We start from the raw sequence: 25579 nt of genomic DNA on the forward strand, positions 1-25579 counted from the left end.
GTCGCACGGAATTGAGATAATTTTTAAATACGACCTTCACGCACATTTTACACTGTAACTCAGAATGCAATTTGCCGAGTTTACGGCTCATTCGTAGTGTCCACTCACATATATATAATACAAAAACTGCATGAGATACCATGTTTGCATTATAAAATTTTAATGGGCAGCAGGTGCCTGATTGTTTTTGCTCAAGGTTAACCAACCATTTATTTCAATGTTTACCCACAAAAAAGATTAACATCAAAATAACAACAATTTCAATTTTTCTCATACGCTGTTTTCTAACCTTGAACCACATTTACCACCTGCTGGGTACTGAGTTTTGTGGTATAAAATTCTTTCAAACCATGTCGACATGAAAGCAAAATTAGACCTTCTGGAAGTTTTATACAAATAACCCATTCTAAGCACATTTGGGGCTGCAAAATCCAAATGTAAATACAATATATAATATTATATGTACAACAGGCTTCTATGTTTGTCTCGGGTGTCCAACTTAATTACTTTTGAAAGAAGCATATTGTTTCAAGGATTTCCTTTTTTTTAAATTATATAATCTAGGTACCTTATTTTGTGCCCTGTATCGCGAGTGCAGCATGCATAGTTCAATCTCCTCGCCGTAGTGTCTGTTCTTATCTACAGCATATATAGAGAACATGGGAATAGTTGAAATACAATATCCATACATGTCAAAATAAGGTGTTGCTCAAGTACAAATCAATTACTTGATATGAAGGTACAATTAGACAAATTAGTCTTCGTACGGATAGAGTTTCAATATATAATTCGTAACAAGTGCCATCGCGTTTAGTTTTTCTTTTAATTTATTTGAGTGAGGCAACAAACTGACAAAGTATCCGGGTCTTCCAACTAAATTATGTTGGAAACGAGTGCACCTTTGAAGTATTGCTGCATTGCTATCTTTTTATTACACAATCTATGCACTCTACTTGTGCCCTAGCGAGTGCAGCTGCAGCCGGCATTGCTCACATTCTTGGCACACTAACAACATTCTTAAAGCTGTGATGCATATAAGTTACAATTTTCAATACTTTTGTTTTGCATCCCTCCATCTGCTTGTATGAAACTCTACTTATTCGACAATCAATCCAGGACAAAGACCGGATTACTTGTTGTAATTCTCCGTAGAAGTGATGATGTAATATGATTAAGTACCATAGCAATAGGTTAAAGCAAAATTTGAATATATCGCCCTGCACTAGTACGTTCATGTAGTACATCTGCATTGAACCATAGATGTCAAAGAACAGAGATAAAGATCTGGATCGTAATTTTATAGACTATTCATATCATGCTGATCATTCGCACCTGTAAGGAAAAGAGCGATATTATATTGCAGATACACAGGTGATGAGTGCAACATGCTTGTAGTGCAGGGCGATATATTTAAGAATTGTTTAACCTATTGTTATGGTAGTTAATCCTATTACATCATCACTTCTACAAATAGAGATAAAATTAGCTTTAAACCAATAGTGTTATGCTTTACCGTATCAAACAACTTTAATGACGAGCAAACGGAGGGCGCCCTTTTGTTCAGATCCGATGCCGTATTTACTTTTCAAGGTCAATGTAGGATAAACAAGTTTATATTAAAGTGAACATAAATGTCCAAGTTCACTTTGATTTGTTGCAGGAAGTTGTCAACGCTTAATAAATCAACAATGAATGGTTCAATCCCCGTGTAGAGAAGGTTAAGCAACGATTCTCGACAACTTGTATTATGAACATTAGAATAAACGTTGAAATACAATATCCATACATGTCAAAATGAGGTTTTGCTCAAGTACAAATCAATTACTTGATATGGAAGTACAATTGGACAAATTAGTCTTTGTACGGATAGAGTTTCAATATATAAATGGTAACAAGTGTCATTTTGTCAATACCATGATAGATTCGAAGATTGGATTTGAAATAATGGATGGATTGAGGAAAAGAACACAATGACGTCTGCAACATCAACACAATTCCCTGTGAGTAATCAAAACGTTTTCAATGTGTATAAATAAGCGGATGCAAGGAACGTTACACAATTAAACATGGAAATTGTAAACATAAACTGACAATCGTAACCTTTTATGGGTTAGCAGTCTCGGCTAGTTGGCCAGCCACAATCAGTTTATGAGAGGCAGCCTGAAGGGGACTTCGTATGTAATTAGTCTTGATCAGTAACACTTTGATATCAAGAAATCTATATGGTCACTTTTGATTCAATAGAATAAGTTCTGATATGGGTACTTGTGATTCGTAACAAAGAACATAACTATGACAAATAATATACCACTCCACATAGTAATAACTGAAGATCGCGCGGTCAGAAACGTGCTAAACTATATGATATCAATATTAAGAATTTTGTATACTTTTTAGCAATAAAAGAATTTGAATAAGCATATTATTTAACTGAATTTACTAAATCATTCCTACAATGCCTGAAGATATATGCTGCATTTATTATGTGTAAAAAGAAATATATATACAATTTATCCTTCACAATTGCATATATACCCGTTTATCTCCCACACACCCACAACCATATCCATATCCACATCCTCTCAAATATACACCAAACATACACATCTTCTCAACCTCAAATCCGCACACCCCACACCAAACACACAAATTAAACGCCACGTAGCTTTTCTTTTTTAAATGTAGGCATATTTAAATGACATTAGATTTATTATTGATAATTTGAAATCGCGATCACATATTCTAATATTTTACAGATAGTTATGTATTTTAAACATAAATACCAAATAGGGGAATTGTGAAGATTTTTATTACATATTCTATGACTTTTCATATGGACGCATTTATGTCTTGCAAAGTGTGTGTATACATCAAAGAAATCGACGTGGAATAGGTTGATTACCGGTAGGCTGTATTGAGTGATGTCGTCACCACCTTTCAAGCTCTTACAGAGAGCTGTGACATCATCATTCGTTTGTTAAAATACAAAAAAAAATATCTGCATTAAAAAGCTAATTCTTGATTTAGCGTTTAAAATAACGGAACATTATTAGGCAATTGGATAAGGTTAAATTAAGTCTGTTTTTGCCATTGTCTAAAAAAATCTTTCATACCATACTACTTCGTTAGTTGTGCAACTTCACTTTCTGAGATTAGATATTTATATCCGCAGTGTTACGATGCCCGCTAATTTGGAAGTGACCTAAAGTGTAACGTGCTCCGAATGGCCGTGTAAATAAAATTATCTGTGACCATTATCTCTGTTATTTTGCAAATTGAAAATCCACAACTGGACTTTGACTGGCCGACTTAGATTTATGAAATAACATATTATCAGATCAAGCAAGTTTTATGGAACCTATCTTACACATTGTTACATAATTAATCTTGACAGAGAAAACTGACATAATTTCTACATCCTTTACCTATAATTTCAAATTGATTCAATTTGCGTTCATTTTAACACTGTCCGTTACACCATGATAAGCTTTACTTGAATGAATAGCAGGTGGATATGGAATTGAATTTACAAATCTCAGCACGTTGCAATATAGTTTTAAATTCAAACCATCACTGGTCCGTGTATGAACAGTGTCAATCGTGGATATATTTATAGCAAGAAAGTAAGTAGTAAGTAAAGTTTAAAAGGCAAAGCCGATGTTTTTATACCCTTTAAATAGAAGCTTGTTTACAACTTATCATCAACTTCAAAATCTGTATCCTGTTTTAGGGGAAGTAGTTCAGGAGCAGGTGGCCCTGTGTAAATTTTAGATGTCACACTACATTATTATCATATTGATTCTTAAGTAAGAAGAGTTCTTGAAGTCAGACAGTGTGATTAACACACCATTTTCAAAAAATTTTGTGGCATTTTAGTGAAAATATTCCTAAAACCGTACATAAGTTTGTTCGGCTTATAATTGGCGAAAATTATTTGTTTTTTGTTATTGCGCGAGTCATCAAATTCCGAACTTGCGATCGCATAAATTCGCATAAACGCGCGCCAGTCATTCTTCTGCTTCTGCTCAATTTCCGGCTAGGCTCTATCCAGGCATGTGCGGTGTTAAGAAGTTCTAGAAGAAATTTGTGCAGTGTGTCTTAAAGGCTTCAGAACTTGGTGAGCTTGTGATTGTGTCTGGGAGAATATGTTCCACACTTTTATGGTACGGTTGACGTAAGAATTCTTGTGTATGTTGAGGCAACCAAAAGGTATCTGGAAACTGTAGTTGTTTCGGAGACAAAGGCCTTGCCGGGTTGCATGGGTCAAATACTGGACACTGGGTATGTCCACAAGTAGTTGATGATTTTGTATAACAGTACTAGTCTGGCAACTTGGCATCGGTGTTGTGATGTTTGCCAATCCAGATCAGACAATAGTTTTGTAACTGTTCCAGGGGTTCGTTAATGACTGGTTTTAATGTATCTAGCAGCATCCCTATATACATGTATTTTGTCGTGTCTATTGGCCGTGGGTATTAGTGTATGGGTCCTTTACAACCGAAGCGTACTCCACATGAGGTCTTACATGAGCTGTGTATGCAATTTCTTTGAGTTTTTCGGAACAGTTGTACGAGTTTCTCTTCATGAGACTAACGACACGACTGGCTTTGGAAGTAACATGTGCTATTTGCGTATCCCATTCCATATTTTGCTCTGAAAGTGCACCCCCAAGAGGGGGTGGGATGTAACAAATTCAAGTCTTTGTTTACCAAGTCTATATGTACGGGGAGTGACATTTACTTCTGTTGATGTTCATAACATAACATTTGCAGGCATTGAAGCGCATAAGTCATTTGTTTAGTAATGGAGGTTGTTTAATTCTTTTTGTAAAGCATTAGAATCTTTTGATGAGGCGATGTTTCCGTGAAGTAAGCAGTCATCTGCGAACAAACGTGTGGTTGAAATTAAGTTGTCTGGTAAGTCATAAAGACGAAATAAAAGCGGCCCTAGCACCGTTCCTTGGGGGAACTCCGGAGTCTAGTGCAAGTGATGATGATGTTTGTACTTCCAACACAACTCTCTGGGTTCTACCTGCAAGGAATGATCCTATCCATTGAGTAAGTTGGTTGCTGATGCCATATGACTGGAGTTTGTTGATAAAGTGAGGCACAGCATCGAAAGTCTTACTGAAATCTAATATCACCACATCAACTGTCATCCAATGCCTGCGACAAATCGTTGGCAGTAAGAACCAGCTGGGTATAACAAGACCGGCGTTTACAACGTCGAAGTTTCAACCTAACCTGATTTCAACCTAGCGGTTAGTTGAAATCAGGTTGAAATTTCGACGTTGATACAACGTTGAAACTTCAGGTTGAAGTCCATCAGGTTGAAGTCCATTTGCAAATACAACGTGATTTCAACCTTATTTCAACGTCGAAATTGAGTTTGATGTCGAAATTTTAACGTGATTTCAACGTCAGATGTGCCCACTGGGATATGCATTGCTCAACGCGCAACTAACGTAAGTGTGTGCGTTCAGCTGCGTGCAAATCATTGTATATCAATAGACGATGCTATGGGTCTCATTTTTTCTCACCAACTATAAGCCGAAAATAGTCTATATTATGACTAAGGCAATATAGTTTTTGAGTGTGTATTTAGTGTGTATCAAAAGACAATTAACAAATATAACGACGATTTAAAGATTAACCAACTGTTCGTTATTCGACAACATGTGAACAAAAATGTAATTTCAACATGTACATCAATATTCTTTTCATTTGGGAAAAGAAAATAAGCAAGATTGGGATGAAGAGTACAATTTTCAGTTGTACATTTCTTCTGAACAATAAAAAAAACTTTCAAAGAAACTACCTCTATTTATACCCTAGTCAGAACAAAACACGTTCGGAACAAAAACCTGTCGGTGCATACAGACCAGTTTCCATGACTTTTGATACTCCACATGTAATGTTATGTCACTTAGCGAGATTAGAAACATTCGCAATATTAACTTCAAATCCGAAGTATTTAAAGGCTCATCCCATTTGAAGCGACCAAAACTGTAACGCTTTCAGAATATTTACCAACGTGTCTGTGACCATGATCTTTGATATTATGCTGCAAAGTGAAAACTAACAAACACATTGAGACATTTTTCTGTGAAAAATCTGTGACTGGTTGAAATATCTGTGTTGGATTACAGATTTACATTGATTTGTCAACAGATTCCGGATTTTTGTCTCCTATTGAAATGCACTCTGACTTTTATATGAAGAGCTTTGTTTCAAACACCTTACATCCACTTTTGGCTGAAATTGAGTTATTGGCATGATATTATAGTGTGGATAAAAATACACATTTTTGTGGTTGTTTGACCTTCATACTACCTTCCCTTTCGGAAGTATCGTATTTTTCCCGTTTGGGAAATCTTAGGGAATTTCCGGAAATCTGAACAGGGCAGCGGAAAATAATTGCCTTTCTGGGAACGTGAAGTGCTGTTTGAAATATTTTCTGCCAGCACGGATTCGGAGCGCGAGTAAGAACGGGTGGGGTCCAGGGCCGAAGCCCCAGCGGGGGTCCAGGCAGGGTCCGGCCGTTGAACGAAACTACGAATTACAAGCAGGTTGCAACCAAAATCTGAAAAAAAAAAAAAAAAAAAAAAAATCAGTCAATGAGAAAGTACTATACGGTGTAGTACGAAACGTCATTGAGGTATGCTTAAAGGGGCATTTCGTGATCCACAGCCTCATCCCCCACTTTTTCAAAAAAGTTGAGATTTTTATACCACTGGAAACCTCTGGCTACATGATGTTTATGTACCAAAAATTTCTTGCAGATTATTTCGTTTAGCAAAAGTATCGTCAAATTTGAATTTCGTTCTGGTGCACCAGAACGAAATTACACACAGTGGCCTATGGAGCAGTGTAATACACATAATCATGCATAACTCGCAAACGCAAAATCGGAATCGACTGAAATTTTGGGAATAAGCTTTTTTCGTGAATATCTACTGAAAAATGTCATAAAAAGAGGATGCTAGGATTACGAAATCCTCCTTTAAGATCTTTATACCGAAATACTTTTGGATTTGTACACAAGAACATTTGCAAATTATGAATTATGGATAATCCTGATTTTCGGAATTTATGTCTACTTTTTGAGAAAATTAGCGCCATATAAAAAGGCCACATTTTCCTGCGTGACATCCGACTGCTAACCATGTTTTGACCTCGTCTGTTCATGCGCACATAATCGTAAATATCACTCAAATTAGCGTGTTTTCATTTCAAATTTGTAGAGATCACATTCACAAGTTCTAGCAAACATAATTGTCAACACTAAAATTGTTAATATTGTACCGATTTTGCACAATTTTTATGCAAAGTTGAGACTATATAGCGGATTTAGTGGTATGAACCCTTGAAAAACAAGATGACAGTTAGACTCTACCGCATTTACTTTCTGGGATCCCAGCGGTGTCGTCTGGTCTGGAGCTCTTGTTGACGCATAAGGGAGACTACAGTGGATCGAGCCATACAAAATTTAAAATCAACAAATTAAAAGGCATCTGTTTATTTTCATATTTTGTTTACAAATATTCCTCGCGTTCAATTTTATTGATCAGCTATGAGCTATCCTCAAAAGCTCTCAAAGTTCGCAGAAATATATTTTACAAGAGGTGGTTTTCACAGAATATTTTCAGATCTGAAGGAAAATGGTATTAAATGATTAGGATATTAAAAATATTTTTACCGTCTTGTTTTTTTTTCTGCGACTATGAATTTTTTTCTGGGAACGCCGGTACCACGATACCGATGATTTCGTAGCCCTGAATCTGAACTTAAAATGAATATAGAATTGTTTTGTTTTAATTTTTTGATGTATAATAGTAGCATGGAATGTTCTTTACCTATTAAAACCAAAAGGAACTGTTTTTGGGTCACTATGTTTGAAAAAAAATCATTTTAATTAACAAAAGGTGTAGCTTCGGAAATACCCAAAAAATGCCATTTTCCCGAATTTAATTAAAAATTCATAATTAAAAGAGTAAATGAGATATTTCAATTTTTCCTTTTGATTTTGAAAGCATTAGTCAAGTTAAATAAAGTAGTACAAACAAATGGGTTAAAATTTGATTGCAAAGCTGGTTTCTAGAAAAGGGGTAAATTTATTTTGTTGCAAAAGCCCTTACATCCACAAAAGGTGCGATATAAAATATATAATAAAATAAATAGGAATGCTTGAAAATTGTACCCAACCTATTCTTTTAGTTTCTATTCATCAACACTTTATCCAAACCCAAATTGAATCAAATTGAACAAGTAATTCTTGCACAATTAAAAAAAGCTGTTTTTCTCAAAAAGTCAAAAGTGGATATAAGGGGTTTTGCAACAAAGCTCTTCATATAGAGATTCATCAAACAACCATTGGCGATTATCAATCAGTAACAGTCATTTTGTGGAAACCATATTACGAGTTGTTGCAATTAATATTGACAGAGTAAACTGATTCAGCTATTACCTAATGAAGTTTCAATTTTGTGTACCTGCCTGATACACCATGATTGGCTTTCCTTGAATGAACAGCATGTGGATATTGAATTGAATTTACACATCTCAGCACGTTATAATATAGCTTGAAATTCAAACCATCACTGGCCCGTGTATGAACAGTGTCAATCGTGGATATATTTACAACAAGAAAGTGAGTAGTAAGGAAGTAAAGTTGTCCAAAACGCAAAGACGACAATACCCTTAAAATTAGAAGCTTCTTTGCAACTTATTATCTTCTTAATCGTTATACTGTCTCTTATATCTCTGCCAAATCAATCTACTTCGGGCAAAAAAGCTGTTTTTGATCTAGCACAGCTAAAAATACTCACAAAGTAAAATTGGAGTCAGTCGGGTTTTTTTGTTTCTCGTAAGCCTGTAACTTTCGCATAATTGAGTGGCTTTAATAGAACATGAAAGAACAATAAATAGCCTCTATGCAACGATAATATACGCATATAGATTTTGAATCCACTGTGGATTTGTTTTTTGCGATATATTAAAACATAAGATAAAAGTTCTACACATTAACTCCAACCATTCGTTAATGGACAAAATATGGAAAACAAAAGTTCAACTTGAACACGAATATCGCAGAATATCCATTTGGAAAACGAGCATAATCAAGATTGGTAAAGAAAGTACAATGTGTGATCGGAAAAACTAATTTTTGAATAAAACCTTGAAAGAAACGATTCCTTAACCGAAATCGTTCAAAATAAAAACCGAGGGAATATCGCCCTGCAAGAAAATAATCAAGTTTTACTAAACATACCTTACATTTTCCAATGCCAATACCTCTGGTGTCTGGAATAGCCATTCGCATAATAACTTCTTCGCACCTACTATAATACCTAACAACCGCTATCCATATCCGATTGCTCCACAGTGAAACATGCAAGCCACATACACTTATTGTGAAAGGAATGATGAATTAACTGCCTTTTATACGGGCAGCGGATACATTTCCTTGTTAATCAATGTGCATTATCGCAATGTATTCGCCTTACAGTCTCAACAAGTACAACAACAATTGCAACATTTGAAACCGTAGACTTTACCACCCATCGGATGTTGTGACTAAACGTAAACCGTCAATTCATATCATTGAATGTTCAACATTCAGTAAAATGTCATCTTCCTACCTTTTCTTTACATTTCCTGTGCAGTAGCTTTGCTCTCAATAAGATTGATAACTTGAGGGTGTCATCAGCTTATTGTCAAGAAATCAAGTAGCTCCCATCTGATTGTCAGTGATGCCAGTGTTAAAGTAACTGATGGACGCGTGCTCTGGCTTCAACACCTTCTGGGTTGTGCTAAAGCAGCACAGCTGGTAAAGCAGGCGTGCGTATGAAGCTCTACTAGAGGCGATACTGAGTTTGGATCAGCTACAGCTTTTGGTATTGTTGGTTGTAGTATAGTTCGCTGTCTCTTTATTCGCCTGTGGGCAATATAGGGAATGTTTAATACCCACAATGCAATGCGCGTTCGCTAATTCAATGTCATTTTGTTTTATTTTTGACGCTAGGGAAACAGAAGTTGTGGATGCCTTTTATTTCGCGGATGTTATTATAACATCAAGGGACATAGATACGAAAACAATGCCATCTTTAACCTCGGCAATAGTTCTCGGCAATAGTGTTGATGGGGGAAATATGGGTAGTAACAAAAATACAATGGATAGAACTAGTCTTGTACTTTTTATTTTTCATTTTATTCCATTCATTTTGAGTCTGACTATAACTTACTTGAAAAGGGTCAAGAGCACTTACTTGATTAAAAAAATCATTACGGTTGCTTGTGCAAAAAGACTTACAGTACATGTATGTTGACCTTTGTTAAAGGAGGATTTCGTGATCCTAGCATCCTCTTTTTATGACATTTTTCAGTAGATATCCACGAAAAAAGCTTATTTCCAAAATTTCAGTTGATTCCGATTTTGCGTTTGCGAGTTATGCATGATTATGTGTATTACACTGCTCCATAGACAATGTGTTGTAATTTCGTTCTGGTGCACCAGAACGAAATTCAAATTTAACGATATTTTGCTAAACGAAGATTAAAATCTGCAAGAAATATTTGGTACATAAACATTATGTAGCCAGAGGTATCCAGTGGTGTAAGAATCTCAACTTTTTTTGGGAAAAGTGGGGGGATGAGGCTGTGGATCACGAAATGCCCCTTTAAGTCAATGGTAATGACGAGAAAATACTGTGTTTTTACCGCATACAACAAACAAAATAAATTACTACAAAAATATACATATAGAAAGTATCTGGTCCACGAGTCTTTTTTATCAGAGCATTTCTCGACTTTTAACAGAAAGTAGCAACATTCTAAGTATCTGGTCCACGGATCTTTTTTATCATAACATTTCTCGACTTTTAACAGAAAGTAGCAACATTCTAAATATCTGGTCCATGAGCCTTTAATATCATAACATTTCCCGACTTTAAAAATATTATGAACCTCAGAACGAAGGGACTTTCTATGTCATCAAAAAATCATGAAAACGCGCAACCTCGAATTTTAACAGAATTCTGAAAGTATCAAATGAAATAAAAATCAAATTTAATCAGTATCACGTTTTAGCTTACTTTTCATCTCGCCCTATACTGTTTATTTCGACACAAGAGGAAATCATATTTACGAATTAAGAACGATAGTTCGCAAGGTGTAGTGTCTGCCATATTACGCTGCCGGCAAAAAATTATTGATAGGACTCGCAATGCCGAGAAAAATATTTTTAGGTATGGAACCTTTTAGAAAGGTCATTCAATATATTTGTGCAATAAAGTAATCGTGAAACAGAAAATGTACCGACCATCTAGGATTCCTAAAAGGTAGATCATGATGTATATGAACCCACCTACATGTATTTATGGGTTTGTGAGTGCTTCATTTTGGCGAAGACAAAAATAAAATACCTCTGAGTTTCTGAATACATTTGGTGTATTAAAAATATGTTTAATAATATATGTTCGTATGGAAACAAAATACATTTATTATTTTGATAATTCAGAAATTACTTTCCAAGATAAATAAATCCGAACCATTTAAGGTTAAATTTTAAGATTAAAGTTTCCTGATTAAAATGTAAGCTCCTCGTAACCATTTATAGACTTAACAGCCTACATTTTGAACAAATCTGGTATGCTCATGTAGTCTTTCAATACAAAATATTAATAAAATGGTATGGCCGTTGGTTAATAGAGACAACGATATTGCCCGCAATACTTATTTCTTATTCTCAAATATAAATTAATTGGTTTTATATTTTCTCTGTCTATATAGCACAATAGTGTTGGTTATCAAAGCGATGGCATCAATATGCCTGCATAAAATGTCAAAGATATTAAAACTTTGTATTTTTAACACCTTTGTTTATCTAAACACATCACAAGAAATAAGCCCCCCTCTAAAAATGTTGTCATATCATCGTAAAATAAAACCTTGTTCCAATAAAACTAACTTTGAAATAATTATATGTCTGTTTACTAAGTGTTGTGTGAATGCGGAGCTGTCCATGACTTCATGGCTGAATGAGCTCAAATTAAAGACAAAAACTGCCCTTTCCAAAGGTCACAAAGTAGGCCTGTGTTTGCTAACTGCAATGTGTATTGGGACAAGGAATGGGACTGGCCAATTTACAACCCACTGTGCTGAACTCTGCACCAAGAAGGGGATTTCACTCCACCACATGGGTTTTTCCTTTAGTAACAAGCCATGAATCAACTTTTGTGACAAGCATAGGCCGGCTTTGTGACTTTTGAACAGGGCAGTTTTTGTCTTCAATTTGGGCTCATTCAGCCCTGAAGTCATGGACATCTGTCATTTTCACCCAACACTTAGTAAATAGTCATATAACTATCCTAAAGTTAGTTCTATTGGTACAAAACGAAACCGTACAATGTTATGACGAAATGTTTAGAGGGTGAGTTATTTCTTGTGCTGTATTTGTACTGCTTCAGGATTTCAAACATTTTAATTCGTTTTTCGTTTACAGAGAAAAAATCTCAACCTACGGGTAAAAGGTTACGTCAATAAAATATTAAATTGTGCGCTGCGTAACATCATAAAAGTACATAAGCAAATAAATGTATCATTCTGTAAATTCATAGAAAATTTATATGATAAAAGTGTGAATAAATGGATAATTTTTACCTAAGCCATATATAAGAAAGGGTAAGGCGTCTGTCTAGTGATGATTGGTGCAGGTGTTATTGTCTACCGACTTGATAAAGTTCACCATCTTATTTCAAAATAAAAACAATATCAATCATCCCATGATCATATTCAACCACTCTATATCACGGTTGTTTGATGGGATCATTTATTAGCTTTTCAAATAAAACATCATGTACAATCAGATTTTAGGCTTAAACAGCTAAAAGTGATATTATGCTAATGTATACAGATGCTTTTGAATCATTCTCAACTTTAATTTCCCCTCTTTTACAAAATTATTTACTTTTATAGGAGTTTCTAAAGCTTTTTCGGATATAAAATGTATGTATTAATGACAAAATTGGTGGCGCTATTTAGTTTCTGGAAATTACTCTTTCAAGCTTTTAATACAAATAATTCCTTTTATTGTTTGATAAAATATGTTTATAAAATTTCCATGTTCCTTGTTTCACCTATTCCAGCTGTTTTAATGGCAGTATTAATCACTTACCCCTTGCAAATAAAGAAATATGATTTAGGATAAATAGCGCCATCTATAGTTTGCATTTAGTTAATAATGATGCCAATTCTATATACATCAAACAACCGTGATATTTGTCATAAATTTAATCCACACAAAATGGTGTAAACAGTAAGTCTATTTAGTTGCTTGATGCGAGGGTAACCAGGGAATGGTAAAATTACACTAACACGCTATGTTGGTGCCTTCATCGCTGAATGTGGTCGTCGTAGTTTGTGCTTTTGTTGAAATGTTTTGAATCTTTCTTCGTTATAAAAATGGAATAAATTTGATAGTAACAGATAGTTATCACTCGTAATTTTTCATTAATTTAATCCACACAAAATGGTCTAAAAATTACACAAGTAGTTCTATTTAGTTGCTTGATGCGAGGGTAACCAGGGAATGGTAAATGTGGTCGTCGTAATTTGTGCTTTTGTTGAAATATTTTGAATATTTCTTCGTTATACAAGTGGAATAAATTTGATAATAACAGATCAATGTTACTTAAATTCCGAAATTTGCCCCCAGCTGAAATTCAGCCTCCTTAAGGGATCGGATAGCAACGTTTTCGTCGTATTTTTGTGGAAAATGAGAAAACATCAGACACACCACCAAATTTCATTCCGAATACGAGAAATGTCCTTCTGATGTCAAATAATAATATAATATAATACAAATTTTATGTACTCTCAGGTCCCATGAAAAATACTATGCAATCGTTGATATTCAATTCCTCAAATTAGCCATTTTAAGCAAATTCACTACATCATGCACACCACAATGTAAACTAATGGAAAGCACATGTTCTATCTAAAATTATTTGACACCATTCTCCAGACACACCATAATTAATGTGCAGCCCGATCGGTTTATGTAGACCCCTTTCAGATTAGTCTTGGCACTTCGTGAAAAATATCAATACTTAATGGCAAGGCTGTATACAGTAAGCAAAATAATTAGGGTACCAGTTATGTTTATCCCTGTATATATATCCTTAACAAAGGCAAACATGTAAAAATTAAAACAATCAGCCAATATCTGTATTCTTTAGCTCTTATTTAAGACCTCGTTTGTTGAAATTGGTTAACAATTAAAGAAATGGTGATGTAAAACATAAGGAAGGAACAAAATAAAAAGTTGCACTTTTATGTTCTAATCAGTGAAAGTACGACGTTAGTTTTAATGTGATAATCAATGGAAAGCACGGCGCTAGTTCTCTTGTTCGAGAACAATTTGTGTACAAATCAATAGCACATCCAATTGAGCAAACTGCAACATTTCAATGTGCATCTTCCTTGGATGATATTTACTATCATTTCCTTCTTCCGCTTGGATTACGCTCAAAGTCTATTTCTTTCTTTCTTTCTTTCTTTCTTTTTTTTTTTTTCTTTCTTTCTTTCTTTCTTTCTTTCTTTCTTTCTTTCTTTCTTTCTTTCTTTCTTTCTTTCTTTCTTTCTTTCTTTCTTTCTTTCTTTTTTTTTTTTCTTTCTTTCTTTCTTTCTTCCTTCCTTTCTTTCCTTCTTTCTGTCTTTCTTTCTTTCTTTCTTTCTTTCTTTTTTCCTTCTTACATTCTTAAATTCTTTCATTCATTATTCCTTTTTTATTTTTCTTTCTTTCTTTACCTGTTCTAGTTGCGTTCTGTTAATATTATTGTTCTATCATTGTCCTAGTTATGTCGCCTATTCATATTGGTAAAGCAAGGTTACGTAAGTATATTCTACATACACTATTTGGGCTATTTGTTCCGACACATATACGATGAACTTCAACATATTGCCTGGCGCCTTGGTTGATGCTCTCAACTCATTTGGCCCATTACTCATGATTCTAGATCACATTGATGTAGATTACCCGTACGATTGTCTTAACATATTGTTCAATTTAGTGGCGTCGGTAGTGGATTGGGGCCAGATTTTAAGTACACAGTCCACAGAGCTACGTTTACTCGTGCTAACCGCCATACCTTAACTGGACTTCTTGCCCTCAGTGTTTGATCTGGATCGGAGGATTCGTGTTTTAGACGTATTACGGTTAAGTGTATTGCACCGTTGGCTAAAAACACAGTTAATGAAAGTTTGTGATGCGTCTCTATCAAAGGTAATACGGAAACTCGCTAACGCTGTTATTGTCACTTGATGTGTGGATGCACGTGTGTTGAGGGACAATACTTGATAAAAATAAATGTATACTGTGAAAAGGAAATTAAAGAATCACAGCTCAATGCCTTCGTTTGGAAAACAGATGATTTTACGAAGTGGAAATAAACCGAGGTCCTTTGGCCAAATACACAATCAAATTTATTTTGTTGTATAATTATGGTTGGCTTCATGAGTGTGTCTTCGTATCTCTTAACCAGACGAAACAGCTTTTAAGTAATAACAAAATCTGATTAAAAACCATCTTCAATTTCACGTTAGGGCGTTTTACCTGAGCTTTATATTGATAAGTTAATACCCTTGGACGAAAATAATCAAATCAACAATAGATGCTATATAAACAAACACAATACCTGGCATTATTTAAGTAACTCTTTCCTCCGAAAGACAGATTGTCGGGTGAGGTATTTGCATTCCCCGTGTTTGTATTACAAACATGTGCATCAGAAGTTTAAACATCAAATTCAAGAGCATCCCTTCTAGTGGTAAATCAACTGCCCGAATCCCAATTTTCTCATGCACTTTTAAAGATATTGATTGAGTTTTAAACACGGCTTCCTCTGAAGATAACATAATTCATCGATTTATAACCTTCTTAAGATAAAGGTCGCGTGCTTATTGTACCTCCTGTGCACTTTGAGCGGCAACTCTGCCAAGGGCTCCTGCATTACAAAACTCCATTAATGCTGGTCAATGACGAGGAGGAGTTTAAGGGTAGATAATGTATCGTTGGTCGAAGCAGCCAAAAAAATCGACTTTCATTATCTAAATCAAAATATTATTGAAAATAAAACTTGCTTGATTTATTGTTGGTAATGAGTTATACATTTACAAAAGTGTTGTTGTTTCAACCCTCTTTGAAATAAAACTCAAGAACCACAGGACATATAAAAGTATATCTGTGATATTTGAATTCCTCTCCACAATCGCTATGAATTGATCAATGAAATTTTTGCCAAAGCGCACTACCATTAACAAGATGCTGTGCGCTACCAAATCACAACAGTTTAAAATAGGTGCTAACCTTAAATCAACTGATTGAGTACAAGTGCTTTGATTCAACGGTGACATAAAAGCGCAAAGTAACGTAGGGATTGTAATTATTTTATAGATACAGTGTGTCTGAAAGAACTATAACGTCAGATATTGTATATTTCAGTATTTTAATTTCTCAACCAAACAAACTTGAATAAACTGTTTTGTTCTTGAAATATGTTTCCCCACACTAGTGGACTAATGTCGTCAAAATATGAAAAATACAAAAACAAAATTAGTCAATTTTAATTGTTAAAATTATATTCTGCAGAATAAGCATACCTTGATATCTCCTCTTTTGAACCATTCATATTTAACATTTACAGAGGAGCACATTTCTTTTTTCTACCAACTAATGTGCTTCCACTGCAAAGGGTTGCTTCTCTTTATCAAGTTATATATCAAGATGTCCCAGTTTCAGGACCTTTGAACGATCATAACTCTGCAACCGTAAATCCGACAGAGATGATTGACGTATCCATTTTAATCCATGTTTAGTGCTGCATATAAAAACGAGCAAATAATTTTAGGTCTTTTTTTGGGGGGAGGGGGTGTCTGTATCTTCAATACGAAATGTGAAAATTTTGAAATGATTTCCTCCCAGCTACATACATTTTAAGTGCATCTCATTAGATTTATAAAGTTTTCTTCGAGAACTGTAAAATATAATTTTTTCCATATTTTGCCAATTATATCGCACATATCAAAAATTGGCATCTTCCTTGGGTTTTTGGATCGTCGTGTTTTTATTAATAGAACAATTTCAACAAATGAGGTCTTAAATTCGAGCTAAGGACATACAGCGGGTGAAAATAGCTGGTACCTTAATTTGTTGGCTTACTGTAGTACAGAGTCCAAACTATAGCTACGTTTGCTCGTGCTAACCGTCATACCTTAACTGGACTTTATGCCCTCAGTGCATGATCTGGATCGGGGGATTCGTTAATGAATGAGATGTACTTAAATCTAACAAGGTTAATGAAAGTTTGTGATGCGTCTACATCAAGGGTAATACGGAAATGCGGTAATGCTGTTAACATCTGGATACACGTGTGTTGAGGGACAATACTTGATGAAATATATGTTTTGTACCTACTGTGAAAAGGAAATTAAAGAAACACATCTCAATGCCTCCGTTTGGAAAACAGATGATTTTATGAAGTGGAAATAAACTTACTTCTTAACAAGACGAAACAGCTTTTAAGTAATAACAAAAGCTGATTAAAACAGTATCTTCAATGTCACGTTAGGGCGTTTTACGTGAGCTTTATATTGAAAAGCATATTTCTTTTTTCTTTAATTCAAATGATGTGCAAAGGTTTGCTTCTCTATATTTTTTTATTTCAGGATGTCCCAGTTTCAGGACCTTTGAACGACCATAACTTTGTAACCCGTAAATCCGACAGAGATGATTGACGTATCCATTTTAATCCATCTTTAGTGCTTTATGTCAAAAAGACCAACATATTTTAGGTAGGGGAGTCTATATTATCTTCATTACAAAAGGTCAAGATTTTGAAATGATTTCCTCCCAGCTACATACATTTTAAGTAATCTCTTTTAGATTTATAAAGTTTTCTTCGAGTACTGTTAAGGGGGTACTACACCACTGCCCAATTTTGTGCCTATTTTTGCATTTTTCTCAAAAATTATAGCGCATTAGTGGCAAGTAAGATATGTATATTATAGGGGCAAGGACTGCAACTACTGCACTGGAAGTTTTATTTCAGCACAGACAACAGTTGTGGAGTTACAGTCAAAAATGAGGGAAAACCAATATTTGATCAATAAATCAATAACTACTTGCCTTGAGTTGCTGAATTTTCAGTGCAGTAATTGCAGTCCTTGCCCCTATAATATACATATCTTACCTGTCACCAATGCACTATAATTTTTGAGAAAAATGTAATAATAGGCACAAAATTGGGCAGGGGTGTAGTACCCCCTTAAATATCGAAATTGTTTAATACGTTTGCCAAAATTATTGTATTATATCCCAACTTTAAAAAAATCAAGGACATTCCTTGTATTCAAAATTCAATTTGATGTGTCTGATGTGCTCTCAGGTCCCACTCCTTAAATATAGGAACATCAGAATGCCATGCGAATGTTACCTCATTGTATTAGTGATTATTCTTACATAAGGAGATAACAGTATTATGAAAAAGGTTTACAGCAGTACTGGTTGACAAACCACCCCAAACTCTCAGACTACAACAGTATAATATTCTACCCGGAATAAAAAAAAAGGCAGTTACTTATAGTACGCCTAGACGTTAATCCACAAGCCTCAGCACACTTTACAGGTTGTCGCTGACCACTACGGCCCAACATCATTCCATACACCATTAAACAACAATTCAGGGACTTTGCTGCTGCAAGATCGCACACCCTAGACTTTAATAACCATCGCAACCAGGATCAGCTCCCCGACTTTCGTACGGGTTACAACGAGACAAATTAGCAGTAAGTTCCTTGTCCAGGGGAATTTCAAGCTAACTCAATTTTTCCACGAGATCATAAGGGTTCGAACCCGCAACCTCTCGCAACATAGTCGAATGCCTTATCGATTGAACAACTTGACTGCTAATAGGGTAGTATCGTCATTTATTTCATTCATGGATGATAGTCCGAATGTTAAATTATTTCCACCTCGATTGATCCCCCATGAACCCTACTCTACACTTATAGAGATTCGTGTCAATCCATTGATATTATGATACCAAAATCTCAATTTTAATAGAGAACAACAAACAAAGCACTCCGTCGGAGAGCAAGATTCGTCTACAAAATTTCACAAATCACAGTGGTTATCTTCAATAGCAAGTTTCTATTGATTAATCAGCAATTTAATGGCTGATAATAAAAAACGAGCTACAAAGAAGTGCTTTGAAATGTTTTATGAAAGTGGGTCAGCGGAAAATTTTTAAAAATGGAGAGCTAGAGGTACCCCAAGTAATATGGATTGTACATGGGCATTATTTAGTCAAATGTAACCATTTTAAACGAAAGTAAACACATTCAACGTTTGCTAATCTATTTTACCTATAACAACAACATAATACCACTCAAATTAATTGTATTTATACAAATATTCTTGTATTCATATTTTGCATTATTGATACGTTCAAGTTTGAACTCAAAAGCTCAGTAAATAAAAATGTGTAAACCAGAGGATTTTAAAGGGACTACCCCATTCAGCCAGTTCAACACAGAGGAACTGACTTACACCTGATAGTACATCTTCGACTTCGACTTGTTCCCTAATTCACCCATTGCACGGTGCCGCCATATGCAAGGCGAGTCTCGATCTGGCAGCATGCATGAATGGGAATTGAACCAGCCATATAACATTGCGTAAAGTCACGTAATACTTCCTGTCATTGCCAGTTCGAGGCTCTCCTCGCATATGGCAGAACCGTGCGATAGGCGAATAGGCTGTTCTAGTTGAGTTCTGTTATTGCTTGTTATGTCCTGTTATGTTACTTATTCCAATGGGTAAAGCAAAGTCACGCAATTACTCAATATTCTGCAGACACTATTTGGGCTATTTGTTCCGACACATAATTATACGATGAACATCAACATATTGCTTGACGCCTTGGTTGATGCTCTCAACTCATTGGGCCCATTACTCATAACGCTCCTAGATCACATTGATGTAGATTACCCGTACGATTGTTTTAACATATTGTTCACTCTAGTGACGTCGGAAGTGGATTTGGGATCATATTTTTACTACACAGTCCATACAGAGCTACGTTTACTCGTGCTAACCGCCATACCTTAACCGGACTTTTTGCCCTCAGTGCATGATCTGGATCGGAGGATTCGTGTTTTAGACGTATTACGGTTAGGTATATTGCACCGTTGGCTAAAAACAAGGATAATGAAAGTTAGCGATGCGTCTACATCAAGGGTAATACGGAAACGCGGTAACGCTGTTATTCTCACTTGATGTGTGGATACAAGTGTGTTGAGGGACAATACTTGATAAAAATATTATGTTTTATACCTACTGTGAAAAAGAAATTAAAGAAACACATCTCAATGCCTCCGTTTGGAAAACAGATGATTTTATGAAGTGGAAATAAACCGAGGTCCTTTGGCCAAATACATAATCAAATTTAGTTGTTTGTATAATTATGGTTGGCGACGTGAATGTTTCTTCTTACCTCTTAACCAGGCGAAACAGCTTTTAAGTAATACCAAAATCTGATTAAAACCCATCTCCAATGTCACGTTAGGGCGTTTTACTTGAGCTTTATATTGATAAGTTAATACCCTTGGACGAAAATAATAAAATCCACAATAGATGCTATAACCAGACACAATACCTGGCATTATGTATTAAGTAACCCTTCCGTTGAAAAATAGATTGTCGCGTGAGATATTTGTATTCCCGGTGTTTGTATTAAAATCATGATTGTAAATCAGGAGTTTAAACATCAAATTCAACCCTACTAGTCAACTGCCAGAATCCTAATTTTCTCATGCACTTTTAAAGATATTGATTGAGCTTCAAACACGAATTCCTTTGAAGACAACATAATTCATCGATTTATAACCTTCTTTCGATAAAGGCCGCGTGCTTATTGTACCTCCTTTGCCCTTTGAGCGGGAACTCTGCCAAGGGCTCCTGCATTACAAAACACCATTAATGCTGGTCAATTAAATGATTGAAAATAGTTTAATTATTGGACAAGTGTTTTGATTCAACGGTGACATAAAGGCACAAAGTAACGTAGAGTTAATAGTGGATTTTTTTTAAATACAATATGTCTCTGAAAGAACTATAACGTCAGTGGTTGATGTCGACAAAATACGAATTTACTGTACGGCCAACAATAGTCATGAAGGTTTCGAAAAAATACATTCTGCAAAAACCATGTAATTGTTGCTTCATTAAATCCACATTAACATTTTCAAAAGAAGCAAATTACTTTTTTCTTTGAGGGATCGGATACCAAAGTTTGCACGGTATTTTTGATGGACAAAGAGCACATCAGACACATCAAATTCTATTCTGAATATAAGGAATGTCCTGCTGATATCAATTTTTTTGGAAATATTCTATTCTAGAGGTGCAGTCGTACAAATTCATTTACGTATACTTTTAAATTCTTTAGACCAATAATTGAGCAGTTATGAGGCCCGAAGGTTTCCACCCTTATATTATTATAATGCTATTCATACCTTGGAAAATTCAGCTTTCCCGGTATAGGTCATTCTGGGACACCCTGTATATGTATATCTACTTTATATTCAATTAGTTGAACCTACTTCTTGAAGGGAGCACGGTGGCCGAGCGGACCGGGCTCCGACTCATAATCGGAAGGTTGCGGGTTCGAGCCCCAGCGATGCCATCGTGTTGTGCCTTTGAGTAAGGCACTTTATCCCGATTACCCCTCTCCACCCAGGTGTATAAATGGGTGCCGGTATTCTTAAATGCTGGGAAGGTAACTGACTCGCTGTGGAGGAGGTGTAGCGATCCCCCTACAGCAATGTTACATTGAGGAGTCTTGCCCAATGAAAGAGAGATGGGCACTCCGATCACTATTTATGTACAGTATCGCCTCCTTTACCTTTACCTTTTAATTCTTGAAACACCAAGGTCGAATACAAATTGACTACATTGAATATCCCATTTATATCTAACAGATTGGTAACAAGCCATCCAACACTACTACACGAAGTATTTCCAATATTTTTAGTTTTTATTCTACCCATTGTTAGAGTAATGTGTGACGTGTCAAAACAGATACTTTTGGGTAGGTTATCAATTTTGAGGTTTTTAAATATTTTAGATATTTTGCTCCACAGTGCCGCTGTCAGACATTTCTAAGCGAAGATATTGAGATCGTAAGTTATGGTATTATAAAATTGGAAATTGAGATGTCGGTCTTTAAAAATATTATTGACAGTGTTGAGAGTAGGAATTAGCTTGAAAAATGTCTAAAGATACAATATGCCAGTTATTTTCCTGTCTGAAACTCTCCGACAATATTTTAAACATTAACAACATCACAAATTCGCAACAAACCCATATTGTGAAAAAATCACCCCGGGCAGATTTTTCGCATATCTCCAATTACGATCCTGCCCAAAAGTGTCTGCTTTCGATATACACGTCACATATCATTTTAAGATCCAATTATTTGTATTACTGAACATAAACATAACAGATTAGTAATGCGTTCATTCCAACTTGCCGCCTACGTGAGTATGATGAGTTTCCAAATAGGATAGTTATTATGTCATTAAGTAGAATGCCCACTTTCACGGCTCCAGATTTCTTGCTTTTTTCAGATAGCACCTGACGCACTTCCGTCGTAATTTAATTCCATAATATGGGTTATGATAAGTTCGACAAGATTTGCGTTTCTTCTGATGTTGTTTCTCTTCTTTTTGCTTGTCTGAATTATTTGGCTTGTTTGTATTGCTTGTCTTTCTATTGTCGCTCCCTGTTTGTTATTTACCTGTGCAATGTCTTCGCAAGCACACTCTTTGGGGTGAAGATTTATCAGTGTTTATCAGTGTCGCTCTCATTTTCATGTTTTTATAAATTTTACCTCATACTATGTCCCATATTGTATTCTAGAATTGAATATTAGAGCCAGTGCGTGCAATAAGTGCAAAAGTTTACTTACGCCTTGGACTTTGCCAGTTGCCGGTATAAACACATTTTGCAACTCGCAAAGTCATGATATACATCATAATGCTATATGAACCTACCTAAATGTATTTTTGTTCTTCGGAGTGTCAGTTATTTGATTGAGGCGGTGATAAAAATTGAATACCTCATTAATTTCTGTATTGGTTTCATAATATAGGTCTATATTTGAAAGAAAATTAAAGTCAACCTCAATCGTCATGGTTCTTCTAATATTAATTACTTTGTGGTTTTGCAATTAAAGTTCCTCGGTTAAAATGTAAGCCTATACCAAAATACACATTAAAAGATACATTTCGAACAAATACAGTAGGTTTCATGAAGACTTTCGACACAAAATAATAATATATAGCTTTGTACGGCCTTTGGTTGATAAAAGACAACCATATAGGACGCGATATCTACAATGATTGCAAAAGTAACTCAATGGGTAATTCAAACATTTTTGGTTAACAAATCCATTAAATACGACATTAGCTTCACCATCGGGGCTGATGGCTTGATCACAAGTGACTTGGTCCAAGCAAAAATGTTTGAATTATTTATCTACAAACCTACAAATTGATCTATTTACTAACTCAATTGGTTTTAAACTTTCTCAGACTACATGGCACATTCTTGTGTACGTAGGCTATCAAAGCGATGACTCCCGTTAATATGTCAAGTAAGATTAAAACTGTGTATTTTTAACCTTATTGACTACTTCAGGATTTCTTAAGGGATACATATTTAATTCCTTTACGCTTTACAAGAAAGCGCGAATTTAAAAAATGCCTATAACCTACGGCTAAAATGTTACTTCAATAAAAAGCAGAAGCTACTGAATTTTAAGATGTGTGACATATTGCAAGTCAAACTGTAAATGTATGGGAAATTAATATTATGAGAGTAGGAATAAACTTATATCTTTACTTTATTCCGTACCTGGTAGTGTTTCATTATGTTATCAAGCTATAATAATAGACACTATAACGTCTGCATGATTTTGGCACCTTCTTGAATTACTGAATTTGAATTTGAATTCAATTCAATTTGATTCTCGGCTAATATAATGTATAAAACGATATATAAATGAAATGTTACAGTATCAGCTCTTAAAAGGGCATTTCATGATCCACAGCCTTATCCCTCTACTTTCCCCACCCCAAAAAAGTTGAGATTTTTATAACACTGAAAAGCTCTGGATACATAATGTTTATGTACAAAAAAAATATTTTGCAGAATAATTTGTTTAGCAAAAATCTCGTGAAATTTGAATTACGTTCTGGTATACCAGAACAAAATTACAACACATTGCCTATGGAGCAGTGTAATTTACATAATCAAGCATAACTCACAAACACAAAATCAGAATCAACTGAAATTTTAGAAATAAGCTTTTTTCGTGGATATCTACTGAAAAATGTCATAAAAGAGTATGCTAGGGTCACGAAATATTCCTTTAATTGGTAGTTGGGTAAATTTTGAGGAAAGATATTTCTGCCTGAGTTTGTTGTCTTGTACAATCTGTAAATACAGGTGTCATTGTCTACCGATTTGATCAAGTTAACCACCTCAATTCTCTTCATATGATTTCTTGGTTTCATTGCAAAAGACTGTCTCATGATAAAAACCTGCAACAGTTTTACAATTTTGCGACATGAATTTTTTTTATACCATTCTGCCCATAGGCCTGGTACAGCCCAATATTGCAAAACCAATAAATTAACGGGAGGCCAACACATCAAAACAGCAATAAAAAGAAAACAGAAAAAAACAAGATGGGCACGGAGGCCTGACTTAAAGGACTGCAGAGAATTACATTAGATAATGTTCTCAGGGTGGTAGTTCCAGAGTGTCGTAGCCCGGGGTTAGAGCATAAGGATAGAAGAATCTTTGGCACAAGGTCAGACGACAGAAAGGAGCAACGATGGCTTGGGAGTTCAGATTACGGAGTGAAGGCTGGGTGAGGGTTGTAAGGGTTAGGAGAGGAGAAAAGAGGATGTAGGATCTTATACAGGTAACAGAGAGTAGCATATAATAAAGGTCCCTGCGTTTGGAGAGCAACGGAAGGTCAGACTTCAGGAGAAGGTCCTCGTGGCTGAGATTCCAGGACTGCAAGATAACCCTACTCGAATATGCAAGTGATTATTCGGGAATGGTAAAACTGCACCACCGTGTTGCGGTGTTATTATACCTGCTCAACGTGGTCGGTATGGAACTATATTTTTTCGCTAATATGAAACGTGATTATTTGATGCGATTTTGCAGCTTTGGTATTTATACTAGGGGGGTGATCTCGAACCAAAGTTTTAAAATACTTGTGAAAATCATTGTAGTGACTTGGTGTGAGTGGGAAAATGGCCTTTATTTCGTTCAATTCGGGCATTTTACCCCCTGGACATAGCTTCTGAAGTTTTCCCGTTTTTGCCCATTTTAGTGCATTGTAATGTACAGTATTGTTAGGCTAACATGTTAGTTAATTAAACTTTATGGATGGCTTCAAAACTCAACCGCTGGTTGACCGGAAGTTAGTGGTGGTTGAACCGAA

At 35.3% G+C, this 25579-nt stretch overlaps 1 protein-coding gene across 2 annotated transcripts in view; it reads right to left on the reverse strand.

Annotated features, from left to right (window-relative positions):
- LOC140166072 (uncharacterized) overlaps positions 1–9895 on the reverse strand; it is a 115154-nt gene extending 105259 nt beyond the window's left edge. Inside the window, exon 1 of one of the 2 annotated variants that reach the window (XM_072189451.1) lies at positions 9641–9895. The gene's annotated coding sequence lies outside the window, so the exon portion shown is untranslated. Of the gene's footprint in view, positions 1–9270; positions 9531–9640 lie in introns of those variants that run through there. The other variant, XM_072189452.1, reaches the window with a different exon arrangement.
- Positions 9896–25579: the final 15684 nt, after the last annotated feature.

Source organism: Amphiura filiformis, chromosome 12, assembly GCF_039555335.1.
Source record: "Amphiura filiformis chromosome 12, Afil_fr2py, whole genome shotgun sequence".
Lineage (NCBI taxonomy): Eukaryota > Metazoa > Echinodermata > Ophiuroidea > Amphilepidida > Amphiuridae > Amphiura > Amphiura filiformis.